This window comes from Lagenorhynchus albirostris, chromosome 17 (assembly GCF_949774975.1).
Source record: "Lagenorhynchus albirostris chromosome 17, mLagAlb1.1, whole genome shotgun sequence".
NCBI lineage: Eukaryota > Metazoa > Chordata > Mammalia > Artiodactyla > Delphinidae > Lagenorhynchus > Lagenorhynchus albirostris.
Window position 1 is genome coordinate 30,106,623 of NC_083111.1, and position 13,371 is coordinate 30,119,993.

The following is a 13,371-nucleotide window of genomic DNA, read 5'->3' on the forward strand; positions in this document are numbered from 1 at the left end:
AACTAAGCTATGTTCTCAACAGCCAGAGCACGGCAAATGGAATTCAATCCATCCCAGCTTTTATGATCATGATTGAGAGTATTAATTACATGCTTTTAAATTTGCTTTTGAGGACTTCCTATGTGTTCCAGTTGTTAAGACTCCACACTCCCCATGCAGGTAGCACATACTTCTCTTAACTTGTGAATATTAGAATAGATGTTTCCTTGAAGGTAATATACCAATTGTGTATTATTCATTTTTTTTTCATAATTTTGAAGTAGGTAAATATCATCATACATATAAGTCTTAAGTGTTTTTTTTTTTTAAAGATCTGAGAAAACCCTGTTTGATGGGAAAAATGTGGTAGTTACACTGTCAAAACCAAAGTAATAATATAAAATATAATGGGTAAAAACAATATTTATGAAATTTGATTCAAGAATGTATCCTGAAGTCAAGGGAAGATTAGGTAAGTTTTTGAAAAATTTACCCAATAAGCTATGAGGCAAAAATAAAGTCTGCTATCCCTTTTATTAGTAATAATACTCCCTTACATTTAAAAAATACTTCAGATACTCCAGATGCTTTTACATACATTATCAAGCATGATCTCTATATCAACCCTATGGGGTAAGCAAAAGAAGCCAATATTACCTCAAAGAGGTTAAGTAGGATTTTGTAATTGGATGATAAGTGGCAGAAAACCCTCTATTTTCACTGCCAATCTAGACATCATTCCATGCTACTCCAAATCCTCTAATATTTATTACTAATATTATACAAATTATATATATTATATAAATATATTTTAATTATGTATTTTATAAGTATATAATATATAATGTTTATATATAAATTTAATTAATTTTTAATACATATGTAAAATATATATATTTAAGCTGGTGGAGAAAAAAGACAAGCACAGTATTTTTGATATTTTATTTTGAGGTAGGGAATGTTAAAAGTGATTTCAAATTTATCATTAAGCAAATATAGTAAAATTCACTGAAAAATGCAAATGTAATTTAAGGACCTGGATCCAAAACAGCTTTAAACTTATAATTTAATATATTTAACTTGAACTGCTCTCCACTAGCATGGAGGCTGCCATTGCCAAGGAGAGTTCACACAGTTAAAGGGAGTGGAACCAGCTGAGACCCAAACCTCAGGGTTTCTGCTCCAGCCCCTTGGGCCCAACCCTACACATGATAAGTCAATAACTGTCACTGAGCACAGGAGAAACCCCAGCTCATACATGACTCTAGCTCTAGCACTTCCATCTCTAGCCTTACCTCCCATCAGCATGGTACCTTCCAGCACACCCCAGAGAAATATGTGACCTCTGCTCACTTCAGAGCCAGCTCTCCCACAAGAGCCACTGGATATGTGCAGACTAAATAGGGATGCATCTACACATGGACACCACTTCAAGACTGTGATAGGTAACTCTTTCACCTAATTACTAAACTGATCTTTCAAGAAGTATTAAAGAGTCTTCTTTAAGTGAAAGAGAAAAGAAATGAGAATTTAGGAAAAAGCCTATTAGTAAAGGCAAATGTGTAGTAAAGGCTGTGGATTAACTACTTAAGCTAGTACAAAGATTAAAAGATAAAAACTGTAGGGACTTCCCTGGTGGTCCAGTGGTTAAGACTTCACCTTCCAATGCAGGGGGTGCAGGTTCGATTCCTGGTCAAGAAGCTAAGATCCCACATGTCTTGTGGCCAAAACAACAAAACATAAAACAGAAGCAATATTGTAACAAATTCAATAAAGACTTAAAAAAAAAAGGACTGGAAAAAAGGTGTAAAATCAACTATAACTACAATAAACTGTTAAGGGATAGACAGAAGATGTAAAATATGATATCAGACACACAAAGTATGGGGAAAGAGAATTAAAAAATGTAGATCTGGGCTTCCCTGGTGGCGCAGTGGTTGAGAGTCCGCCTGCCGATGCAGGACACATGGGTTCGTGCCCCGATCCGGGAAGATCCCACATGCCGCGGAGCGGCTGGGCCCGTGAGCCATGGCCGCTGAGCCTGCGCTCTGCAACGGGAGAGACCACAACACTGAGAGGACCGCGTACCGGAAAAAAAAAATGTAGATCTATTAGAATGTGTTTGAATTTAAGTGCCTATCAGTTTAAAACATGTGGATACAGATATAGGTCAACAATGCAAACTCCATGGTAATCACAAATAAAAGCCTACAATAAATACACAAAAAATAGAGAGAAAGGAACATAAGCATAGCACTCAGAAAATCATCAAACCACAAGGGAAGAGACTAAAAGAAGAAATGAAAACAGAAAAACTGCAAAAAAACAACCAGAAAACAAATAACAAAATGGCAGCAAGTAATACCTATCAATAATCACTTTAAATGTCAGTGGACTAAATAGTATAATCAAAAGACATTGGGTGACTGATTGAATTAAAAATAAGCTGATCTATATGCTGAGTACAAGAGACACACACAGACTTAAAGTTACAGAATGGAAAAAGATATTCCAAGCAAAAGGAAACCAAAGGAGAGCTGGGGTAGCAATACTCATATCAGTTAAAGTACAATTTAAAACTAAGTCTATAACAAAAGGCAAAGAAAATGTTATAAAATGATAAAAGGATCCATATAAGAGGATATAACATTTCTTAACATATATGCAACTAACATAAGAACACCTAAATATCAAAGCAAATATTAACAGAAAAAAATGAAGAAATAGTTAATAATACAATAATGGTAGGGGACTTTAGCACCCCACTTACACCAATGGACAGATCATCCACAAAAAGAATCAATAATGAAACAGTGGCCTTAAAATACACATTAGAGCAGTTGGACTTAATAGATATCTACAGTACATTTCATCTCAAAAGAGCAGAATAAACATTCTTTTCAAGTGCATTTGGAATGTTCTCCAGGATAGATTACATGGTAGGCCAAAAAACAAGTCTCAACAAATTTAAGAGGATAGAAATTATATTAAATATTTTTTCCAACCACAACAGTATAGAACTAGAAATCAAGTACAGGAAGAAAAATGGGAAAAGCACAAACACATGGAGACTACACAACATACTATCTAGAAACAAGTGGGTCAATAAAGTAATGAAAGAGGATATCAGAAAATACCTCTAGACAAATAAAAATATAACTCCTAAAAATCTATGAGCTACAACAAAAGTAGTTCTAAGAGGAAACTGTATTCAGGCCTACCTCAAGCAAAGGAAATTCCCTAAAAAATCTAACCTACTATCTAAATGAATTAAAAAAAAAAAAGAACAAACAAAACCCAAAGTCAGCAAAGGAAAGGAATAATAAAAATCAGAGCAGAAATAAATTAGAGACAAAAATGCAATAGAAAAGTTCAATGAAATCAAGAGCTGGTTCTTTAAAAAAATAACAAAATCAGTAAGGCTTTAGCCATCCTCATTAAGAAAGAAAGAGGACCCAAATAAACAAAATAGGAAATGAAAGAGGAGAAATTACAACCAATATCACAGAGATACAAAAAATCATAACAGAATACCCCAGGCAGTTATATGGCAACAAATTGGACAACATAGGAGAAATGGATACATTCCTAGAAACATACAGTCTTCCAAAACTGAATCAGGAAGAAATAGATAATCTGAACAGAATAGGAGTGAAATTGAATCAGTAATCAAAAAGCTCCCAGCAAACAAAAGTCCAGGAGCAGACGGCTTCACAGGGGAATTCTAACAAAAATATAAAGAACAGATTATATCTATCCTTCTCAAACTATTTCAGAAATTGAAGAGGATGGAACACCCCCAAATTCAGTCTACAATGTCATAATTACCCTAATACCGAAACCAAAGAAACCAAAAAAATAATACAGACCAATATTTCTAAAAAATATGGATAGAAAAACCCTCAACAAAATATTAGCACACCAAATTCAACAATATATAAAAATGATGATATACTATGATCAAGTGGGATTCATTACAGGGATAGAAAGATGGTTCAGTATCCTCAAATTAGTCAGTGTGATACAACACATTAACAGAGCAAAGAAATCATATGATCATCTCAACAGATGCAGAAAAAGCATTTAACATAATTCAACATCCATTCATGATGAAAACACTCCTCAAAGTTGGTAAAGTTGTAGCATATCTCAACATAATAAAGGCCATTTATGTCAAACCACAGCTAACATTATGCTTAATGGTAAAAAGCTGAAAGATTTTCCTAAAATTAGGAATAAGATAAGGATGCCCACTCCTGTCGTCTTCATTTAACATAGTATTGGAAGTCCTAGCTACAACAGACAAGAAAAATAAATAAAGGCATCTAAATTAGAAGGGAAGAAGTAAACTGTCACTGTTTGCCGATGACATGATACTATATAGAGAAAACCCTAAAGTCTCCACCCAGAAACTATTAGAAATAATAAAGAATTCAGTAAAGTTGTGGAATACAAGATTAATATGCAGAAACACATTGTTTCTCTATACATTAATAATGAATTATCAGAAAGAGAAAACAATCCTTTTAAAAATTGCTTCAAAGGAATAAAATACCTAGGAATAAACTTAACTCAGAAGGAGAAATACTTATAATTTGAAATTGAAGATGATATATAGAAATGGAAAGATATCCCATGTTCATGGATTGGAAGAATTAATATTGTTAAAATGTCCAGAATACCTAAAGCAATCTACAGATTTAAGACAATCCCTATCAAAATACCCATGACATTTTTCACAGAACTAGAACAATTAATCCTAAAATTTATATGCAACTACAAAAGACCATGAATAGCCAAAGCAATCTTGAGAAAGAAGAACAAAACTGAAGGAATCACATGTACTGGTTTCAAACTGTATTACAAAGTGATCAGAACAGTATGTTATTGGCGTAAAAACAGACACAGATAAATGAAACAGAATATAGGGCCCAGAAATAAATCCACACACATATGGTCAATTAATCTATGACAAAAGAGGCAAAAATATACAATGGGGAAAAGACAATCTCTTCAGTAAGTGGTGCTGGGAAAACTGGATAGCTATATGTAGAAGAGTAAAATTATAATAATTTTATGCATTGTAAACAAAAATAGACTCAAAAATATTAAAGATCTAAATGTAAGATGAGAAATTTAAAATTCCTAGAGGATAACATAAGAAGAACACCCTTAGACATGAGTTGTAGCAATATTTTTTTGATCTTCCTCTTCAGGAAACAAAAGCAAAAATAAACAAATGAGACCTAATCAAACTTAAAAGGTTTTGTGCAGCAAAGAAAACCATTGACAAAGTGAAAAAACAACCTATCTAGTGGGAGAAAATATTTGTAAATTATATGACTGATAAGGGATTAATACTCAAAATATATAAACAACATATACAACTCAATATCAAAAAAACAAACAACCTGATTAATAAATGGACAGAAAACCTAAATAAACATTTTTCCAAAGAAGACACACAGATGGCCAACAGGCACATGAAAAGATGCTCCACATCACTAATCATCAGAGAAATGCAAATCAAAACCAAAATGAGATATCACCTAACTCCTGTCATCAATAAGACCAAAAATAACAAATGTTGGTGAGAAGGTGGAGAAAATAGAACCCTAGTACATTGTTGGTGGTAATGTAATTTGGAACAGCCACTATGGAAAACAGTATGGAGGTCCCTCAAAAACTAAAAACAGAAGTACCATATGATACAGCAATTCCATTTCTGGGTATAGCTGAAGAAAATGAAAACACTAATTTGAAAAGATATATGCACCCCAATGTTCATAGCAGCATTATTTACAATAGCCAAGATAGGGAGCAACCTGAGTCCATCAACAGATGAATGGATAAAGAAGATGTGATATATATATGCATATATATATATATATATATATATATATATATATATATATATACTGAGTGAAATAAGTCAGACTGAGAAAGACAAAAATTTTGTAATCACTTATATGTGCAATCTATGAAATAAAACTAATGAATATAAAAAACAGAAACAGACTCACAGATATAGAGAACAAACTAGTGGTTACCAATGGGGGGAGGGGCAAAATGGGGGTATAGGATTAAGAGGTACCAAGTATTATGTGTAAAATAAATAAGGGAGTAAATAATGGAGTATAATCTATAAAAATATTGAATCACTATGTTGTACTTCTGAAACTAGTATAATATTGCAAATCAACTATAATATATATGTTATATGTATGTGTGTATATATATGCATGTATAGAGAGAGAGAGAGAGAACTTGAATATCACAGTTAACAATGGGTTCCTTAAGTAGCCCATTTCTAATTCTCCCTATCAAACAGGAAAAAGAAAGTAGAGTAGACACAGCCTGTCTCAGAGCCATTGTACTTGATTTTCCTGCTACTCAGAATATGCTTCCTCTTCACATGGTCACCTCACCCCAAATGCCACCTCCTTAAAGAGGTCTTTCCTGACCAGGCTAACCACAGCATAGAAGATTCAGTATTGGTGAAGGTATAGCATTCACTTAGTTTTTATATTCCACATATTTGTGTTGGTTGACATCAAGCAGTCATTTGAATTGATCAATGAGTCAGTGTGAGACACTGTTTTACTTATCTGGTAGTGCCTACTCTTGCCATGAGATACCTATGTATAGCAATAACTGGAGAGGTGCTTTCATTCTTGACTTTATGAAGATAACAAGCCAGTTGGCTGAAAATGACTGGTTCTATGGAATTATTGCTGTCAAAATTTGAGATTAGGACTTCTCTTTTCCTGAGTTGCTGTAGACCAGCTCTTAATCTTCATTGTGCCCCACCAATCTCTTATTCCCTCACATACTGTAATGATATATCATTTCTTTGTTTTAGTGCCCTTATTTTTGTTTTTAGATAATAACCTTCAAATGCTCAAAATTTTTCTGAAAAATGACTTCATTAAAAGTTTACTTCCCTGAAATTCACTCCTCAAAATGCTGGCAATTTGCTTAACCAATTAACTTGGTGATGATTTGTGTTAGTCTACTTAGGCATACATATCCATTTTTCTATCCCTTAGCACTTTGCCCTGCTATTTGCTCTCTCTCCTAACTGCACCTTTTTTCTTACTTGGTACTCATAATGGGAAGCTGGTAGAGTATGTCCCCTTTGTCAGCAAGATTCATTTTCTGATTGGAGTCCAAGTAAAAATGGGTACTAAGTACCCAGCTACCCAATAACTTACCCCTCTAGCGGTTGTTATCAGGGGAATTACTGTTTCCCTCTTAACACCCATTTGCACATGGGCTAAAGAGGACCAGTGTTTTAGTGTTACCTGTACTGCTATCCTAAGTCAAGAACTGTATAGTCAAGAACAATAAAATGTTTATTATTTCACTCTATTTTAAGGCAAATAAGTTATCCTGCCACCAGGTTATGGGTGCTTACAGAATACACAAGAGTCTTGGGCCAGAGACAAAGAACTTTAAGTACACATAACATTAGAAATAGCAAGATAATCAGTATCTTCTTATGCCAGGTCCTCAAGCCCCAATTCCCACAGGGTCACATGAAGAGGGCAATGTGACACATATTACAGGAGAGGAACCCTGAACTCAGGGAAACTAAGTATTTTATAACAGGCAGTAAGCAAGTTGTTCTTTGGTGCAGAACTAGACTATCTATGTCTTTTAAGGCTGTCAGCAAACTAGCTCTTTGCTCCAGAGGGAATCTTTATCTCTATCTTCTAAAGTTGTTCACTATACAAACATCTTTGAAAAAACAGTCAGGAATAATATCTGTCAGTATCTCTGCTCGCAACATGAGTGGAAATGTAAAAGACCTGTGTGAAAGACCCACATCTCCTAACAATATGCACCCTTCATTTTTATACCTTTTTTTATACTACCTTGGCTTCTGTTGAATTTTCCTACTCCAACAGCCACTTTGACAAATATAAGTGTGAAAATAATATGATTAATATAAAACCAAATTATGTAACTTTTATTACATAATTATAAATTCTATCAATAGGACACCAAGCAACAGAGTGAGAGCAACCTACAACACTGACATCAAGCATGATCATAGGATCCTGAACACTTCCAGTTGAACAAATCCCATAAGCCATCACACGCTATCTTCAATATCCAGGTGGCTTTCTTCTTACATTCCTATATCAACCTTTTCATTTTCCCTGAGGGAAATAATCCAACAACAGAAGTATATATTAGTAATTACACAGATTCTGCCTTGGCGTGCAAGAATGCCTAGGGCAATTTTATCATCTATAAAAAATCCTAGGGCAGTGAGTTTTTACTGATGTAAATGTCTTTCAAGGACAAGGTCTTGTCACTTCAGCTAAACTCAAACAAAAATTTCATACCATCATTTCAAATTGTATGACTCCAAACATAGGGATGATTAGCTGTATATAGATATCAAGTCAGTTATACCTCTGGAAACTCCCTTGAGTCATCAAGGGTAGTCACTTCAAGAGACCTCTCAGATGTAACTCTCATCTGAGAGTTACATAAGCTACTGGTATTTCTTTAATAGTTGAAAGTTTCTTATAATCTCTACTAAGCTATAAATTACCACGATTTGGGGGAAAAGACAAGTTAATGACAAGAATTATAGTATTGGGGGTGTACATGGTGTGGGGTTATTGGGACAAGAGGGGCTTTTCTAGTTATTGAGACTCCAAGTGGGACCTACATCAACAGGAGGCCAGGTTGACAGAGCTTTCATTGTGGTCTCCCAGTAACCTGGTAGATTTTAGAGTTCCTATTTCAGTTTGAATAATTATGACTAAACCTTATTTTAAAGAAAACTTCCTGAAGGGGGCCTATTCTTTTCTGTTTGTTCATGCCACCAGGCAGGAGACATTTGTCTACTCAGAAAATGAATGAACAACAGCTATGGAAATGGAGGTTGGGAAGATATTTCAAGGTACTGACAGTTATTTTTACATGGAAGGTACTAGAGTTAAGGCCATGCTCTGCAGTTTTGATAGACTTCTTGTAGGATTAAACAGAGTAGTAATCAAATCATGGTCAGAGTTTCCTGACATAAGATAGCAGTCAACTAATTTTAGGTGCTTGATGCTGCAGTTTGTGGGAACCACATCAGAATGTTTTTCTTAATGAGTGATGTTCAGGGGAGGTCCTTAAAGAAAAAGATCATTAATGTCAGCCACATCCTCATGTTTTCTAGAGTCTGAGGTTTTCCCTCCCATGTACCACCACGATTGCTTTCTCCCTATATTTCCCACCCCCCAAATTTCATATGTCCCATTCTAGCAGCTACAAGCGCAATTCTTCTTCAGTTATATCTTGCTTGAATGCAGACCTTTTGTCCAAAATGGTCAGGTGCAAGAAGGACAGGGTTTATATAAAACTTAAAGAGACACAGTTTGTCCACCACTTTATGGCCACCCATGAAGGCCACTATTGGGAGACTTATGATCCAATGTAGTCAACTGAGTTTTGTTGTAGTTATGATCTAGAACTATGTCAATTCAAAAAGAGAATCCATGTGCTTGTACCAGAATTATGTTGAATTCCCTAGGCCTTCTTTCGCTGTACTCGGTGTACCAACCCACCAGATTGGTCTGGAGTTGTTAAGGACAATAAAGAACTATTATGCTCAGGAATGGATTAAATCTCAAATTTTAAAAATAGGTCTATATAACTCTCCACCCATTTTGTCATGAGAATTAGCCAGGAATTAGACTAGGGGAGATAACTCATTTCTGGGGACAGCTGTATTCAACGAACAAAAATTGCCTTACTGAAGTGTGCAGACCAGGAAGATGTGAGAAAAGTAGTTTTAGAAGTCTTTTGTTATTTTATTTTTAAGTAAGCTTTTTTTAACACAAGACAAAATCAGATACCTGTGTATGACAGGATGTATGAAAGGTTGATCAAATATCCTGAGTCAAATATCAGTTCCCTGTGAGTGGCTTTTGCAAAAACAGAAGGAGGAGGGTGAGTGGAGAAGAAGAAGAAGAGGAAGAAGAAGGAGAAGGAGAATGAGGGGAAGAAGAAGGAGGAGGGGGAAGAGGAGGAGTAAAAGGTGGGAGGAGGGGAGAAGGGGAAGAAGAAGAGAAAGAAAAAGAAGAAGAAGAAGGGTGCTCGTCTTTAATATGCTAGTGTTTTGTTTTCCAAGTGGCAGACCAAAGAGCTACATCACTGGCAAGACTTAAAAGCTCATTAAAAATGTAATAAGGTTCATCAAAGAAAGTATTGCCCAGAGCTATAAGAATAGTAGAGCTCTACCCATGAGTGGAGTAACCAGGTCCAACATTATTTCTGTATAGCTGACAGTAAGTTGAAATTGTATGTCAACCTAGTTTACATCTTCTAGTTTTAGCTTAGTCAAACCATCAGCGAACCAAGCTTAAGCATTAGGTAAATCTCTATGAATCAAGGACTCCATTGAGCCAGAGGCTATGCATTAGGTGACAGAGTGGAACACAAATTTTCTCTGAAGGGATAGCTGTTATTTTTTTCAGATAAAGTCAAGATACCACTAAGACCAGGCCTGCTGTATTGCCGAATATTGAATTTCCACTTCACCAGTGCAACTTGTAGAGCCCTTTTAACTTTTTAGTCATTGCGTTGATATTGACTCACCTCAAAATGAGAATATTATACCAGAGTCACAAAGCCTCCATGGAGCAGGTATTTTGTCTTGATAGCAGCCCAGTAGCAAGGTTCATAACAATACTCCTTTTCAGATGGTATGTATCTAACAGCTGTGTCAGGGAGACAATGAGTAAAACATCCTAAGAGGTTTCTCTAGGTGGAGGCTACCTTCCTTTACCAAAGGCTCTGATCTGCAAAACCTTAGTCAAAGAGTTATAGATCAAAAGGTTGATTATGGCTAAAGAGCTCCAAAGTTAAAGATCATGTCAGGGCTTGCTGAACCTCCTCCAATGCAACCTACTTATGTGGACCTCAGACAACAGATGTCAAATTATGAGATAGCCAGTATAAAGAACCAAGTAGAATCCCCAAGTCAAGCACATTCTATCTTCAATATGCAACATGGTCTATAAGGTGTTGGCTTTCCTTTTTTGTGGTGATGGTGATGCAGGAAGGAAGAGATATCAGTCTTTCCTTGACTGTCAGAAATATTGGGTGTTGTGAATCTGCACCTGGTCTCAGTAAGTGTGTCTGCCTCCTGCTCTAGAAAGAGGTAAAGTCTTTATATACTCAGGCTGTGAGCAAATCTGCCATTTGCTCTAGAAAATGATACCATGTCTATCTTCCAAGATTGTTTGTTATACAAACAAGAGGTCTATGGAGAAATATCTCCGAACAGAAGAGTATTAGAGAAGTCAAATAACTGGCACAGTTTTAATAAAATTGACTGAAGTAGCAGTCAACCACCACTGCCACCAATTATTGTAATGTATTATGGTTCAGGAGATTTCTTTATTGTTCCTTTATTAAATTGTTGATTTATAGTAAAAATTTATATATTGGTTTGTTCACTCAAATGTATATATTGTTCATTAACTACCAGTAAATTGAAAACATAGATTTAAAAGTACTAATATAAAATTATGGTATCGCTTATGTGTGGAATCTAAAAAAGGGGTACAAATGAACTTACATACAAAATAGAAATAGAGTTACAGATATAGAATATAAACTTATGGTTACCAGGGGATGGCGGGGAGGAATAAATTGTAAGATTGGAATTGATATATAGACACTATTATATGTAGAATAGATAACTAATAAGGACCTACTGTATAGCCCAAGTATTGCATTCTACTCAATACTCCATAATGGCCTATATGGGTAAAGAATCTAAAAGAGAGTGGATATATGTATATGTATAACTGATTCACTTTGCTTTATACCTGAAACTAACACAACATTGTAAATCAAATGTACTTCAATAAAAATTTTTAAAAATTAAATTAAAAAAATAAGAAATAAAAGTACTAATATAAAAAATGTTCTCTCTTCAGATTTTTATTTTGACAACTTTAAAATCCTACCAAGCTTTTGCTTTTTTTAACTCTGAAAATAAATCTAGATAAACATACAATTAAAATATCTGGTTTTAAACATAAAATGTTATTGATGGAAGTCACATTGTTGATGGAGGCAGCTTAATGAAGTAGAAAGGACACCAATTTTACAAGTTCATGTCAAATCTCTACAAATTAGAAAATAGGAAGTCTTGGGAATATTATATACCTAATTCCCTAACCTTAAATTTTGGTCTACTGCTTATTTAGTTTATTGCAATTGATAAGGATACTGAAATAATATATGTAACAGATCTAACAGAGGCCTAGAAGACTGTGAGAACACGTTAATTTCTTCTCCATTCTCTGTTGATGTCATGATAACCAAAATATCTTATCCATCTTTATAAATAGAGTAACATTCTTCTTCTTCCAAGTAATTTCCCTAGAAGCCTGTGTGTGTTCCCAGAGGCTCAATATCTCCTCAGCAGCTGTGGGCCTCAAAATATTTCTTAGAACAACAGTGAAATCACTCAGTAAAGGTACTTATAAAGTCTACTATCAAAGGAACAAAAGAGTCTTTCTTAAAGCTGAACCTGAGTTTGACTCCAAGAACAAATAATTACAATGCATTGTGACATCTTGCATTTTTATAAATCTTCGTAAATCACTTCTCATACTCTATATCCACAGAAATCCTTTGAGAGTATAATATAGGAGAGACTGTAGATTTGAAGTAGAAAATTTGTTTAGTTTTCTGAGAGGGGCCATTATTAAGTTTCACTAGGTTTAGTTTTCATTGAAAATATGTTCAACTTTCAAATTTGTGAATAGGCAAATAACTAAACTCTGTAAGTCTCTGATAGTTTCTGAGTTGATTCATGTCTATTAGCTGTGAAGAAATAAACTTTACTCAAAAAATATGAATGAAACTACTAATTCTTAAATCTAGTTTTTGAAGTGAAGTAAATTGATTTATTTTCTGGATCTATGAAAGTATATTCAGTATCTAGATATCTAACCAAAGAAGAAATAAGGCATCTCCTTCTCTCAAGACACAAGCCTGATTGAAAAAGCAGTCAGTATTCTTAAATATTTCAAATGACACATGTCTCTTTGAGAGAGACTTCTGCATAGGGGTCAAGGAGAGACTCACTTTGTTGGCCAGTAGGATGCACTGAAAAAACTGTTCTACAGGTACATGGTGTACTTGAGAATCAAATTAAGGGGTTGATTCAACATGTAATAGCTGAAGTAGCATTTTATATCTGTTTTAGATATGACTTTGTGTATATTTATTTCCATAATAGTTTCATAGATTTTAGAACTGCTTTCTTGGTTAGATGGCCCAATGAATTGATTCAATTTATCCCAACAGTGGGTTTAAACGTATTTTATTTTCCCATGAATGACTAGTTTATTGGTTTTCATAGAA